Source organism: Montipora foliosa, chromosome 1 (assembly GCF_036669935.1).
Source record: "Montipora foliosa isolate CH-2021 chromosome 1, ASM3666993v2, whole genome shotgun sequence".
Classification (NCBI taxonomy): domain Eukaryota; kingdom Metazoa; phylum Cnidaria; class Anthozoa; order Scleractinia; family Acroporidae; genus Montipora; species Montipora foliosa.
This window is the reverse complement of record NC_090869.1, coordinates 50485038-50487537: the sequence shown is the minus strand read 5'-3', so window position 1 is coordinate 50487537 and position 2500 is coordinate 50485038. Positions and strand designations below refer to the sequence as shown.

Sequence of the window (2500 nt, the reverse complement as noted above, 5' to 3'; positions counted from 1 at the left end):
TACTAAGGAATTACCTTAAGTGCGAGGATCAGTTATCACTCTTGCTGCGTCTTTTAAAGCGCCATTTAAAAGTACGCAGGGGTGAAAACCTTAACAACGGATTGAATAATGATATGTTAATGATGATGATGACGATGACAATGACAATATCGATAAAATTGCCGATGGCAGTGACAATGAGGTCGATTACAATTGATAAGGATGATGAGGTGGAGAAAGAAAACGAGACGACTAGGACGAGAAAAGCAACCAACAACCGTCATGGTGACCAGTCCAAGACCAAGTCACAAATGAACAAGATAATAATAGTGATAAAAACAATAATAATAATAATAATAATAATAATAATAATAATAATAATAATAATAATAATAATAATAATAACGATGATGAGTCTCCGCTAGTCGTCGTTGCAAAGTACAGCAAAAACATAGCTCAACAATGTCAAACCGACAGCATACTATGGCGCCTCCGGCAGCCGCAATACGGTCCATGTATGACCTTGGAGCACAGCTCACAGCCAGCTGAAATCAGCTGAATCATGATGCTGGTTCTTGCTGAGGGAGGAAAACCGGAGAACCTGGAGAAAACCCTGGAAGCATAGTAGAGAGCCGACGCAAACTCGGGAATCGAACCTGGGCCACATTGGTGGGAGGCGAGTGCTCTCACCACTGTGCCAAGTTTGCCAGAATGCAACCGCCCCTTTAATACTGGCTTGTCCACCATTTGCTTGAGATAGAACATTGAGTTTCTAACAACAGAGAAAGCCTGCGTTGGGGATGAGAGATAGAACTGAGAGAAATGTGAAGCGAGTACCGAGTATGCCTTTTATAACCAGCCGGCTTCCAGTTTCCTTGCCTAAAGTGGAATGTGTTAAAGTCCAGACCCTCGATAAACGGCCTAGCTCTCCAGGGATTCTTGTTGCTGAATGGGTAGAGCATCCCACCGCTGACCGGTGTTACGGAAGTCGTAGCTTGGAGCCCCGCCCAGGGGCCTGTTTCTCGAAAGTCCCGGTAATTACCGGGCCCGTTAACTTACCGGGATCTTTACCGGGAAACTTTATCGGGACCGAAAGAGTGTTTCTCGAAGCACCCGTAAACTTTCCCGGTACTTTTCGGGGCCGATAAAATAACCGGGAGTTACCAGGCTCTTGCATGCACTTCACGCTCGTCATGAAAAGAAGGAAAATGACTTGGCACTAGATCCGTAGAGCTTGTAGCATCCAGTTTCCAAACCGAGCGCTGTGATGTAAAAAAAGGTGGCGTTCGAAACGATGACCTTCCATCGTTCCTTTTACACCTTCTAGCAGTGAAGGCGACTTTTTAAACCTCATTGGCGGAGAAATTTTGCAAAGGGTGTTTAGATGGCAGGAGTTTTTTTTATTCACGCTTTTTGTAAGCAACGCTCTTTTGGGGTATAAATAGAAGCTCAGAAAATGTTACAACGAGGTTAAGCGAAATTCTCGATCTTCAATACAAGTAGTAGATTGCAGCGTACAGCGAACCAGTGGAAGGAGGTATGTCTTTGAGTCATCGTTTAGCATTATCAGATGTTTTGAAGAACATCTGTTTTCAATTTCATCTCGACAGGTACGTCGAGTGGAATTCCGTCTTACCTCAGGTTCACTGCATTTATTTCGATTTTCATTGGCATGTATATGCCAACACTCTCAAGATACACTATTTGAAAAAAAAATCACGTTTATTTAATGAAACCAAAATAATATTCTTAATTATATAGTTATTTATCATAAGGGTATAGTAGATTTTAAAAGACATTGCTAAAAGGGATCACTTATTAGTTTATGGGATAATTCTATCCTTGATTTATTGTGACTCCTTCAAGTCAAAGATACTTGGTGAACCCCTAGCTGGAAGTAAGATAATTATATTGTTAAATTTGTGGAACCTTTACTAAGGGGGTGGCACTGAACTACAGAAGGACAATGGTTGCTAAGGAACCTGTTTAGTCAAAGAGCCCTACAGAAAGGTTGCATGGGTGGTTCTTTGAAGTAACTCTTTCAATGGAAATCTGACATCACTTCAATAAAGGTGTATACGCAACTAGTCCCAGTCCTCGGTCTCGAAAAGAACAAAAAGACGAGGCGGTTTTAATTCATGGGATGGGAACCGTCCCATCAATATTTGTAAACCGTAGCTTGGAATTTCTATTTGGGCAAAAAATGGAACTGATATTTTGAAAACTGCAACAGAGGAGGGCCATAAATCTATGCTACACTGATTTTGTGTTAGATTGTTCTTGTACTGTTGCATTAAAAATTTGTGAAAAACATAGTTAACTCGCTGAGTTTTTAGGCATTTTGTTTTTTGGCCATGTGATTTACCAGATATGGTTGTCAGTCAAATCAGTAGAAGAAATGTTAAAATAAATAGAACACACTTGGCAAAAAATGGTAACTGCAGAGTTAAAGAGACTCAAGAAATGATTATTTGAAGGGGTCCATAGCAACAGTTTGGTAGTTAAGAGCCACCCCCCTTAA

At 41.0% G+C, this 2500-nt stretch overlaps 1 protein-coding gene across 6 annotated transcripts in view; it reads right to left on the bottom strand.

Moving 5' to 3' along the window:
- Positions 1–2500, bottom strand: part of LOC138000482 (organic cation transporter protein-like) — a 39676-nt gene that overhangs the window by 18985 nt on the left and 18191 nt on the right. The window lies entirely within an intron of this gene.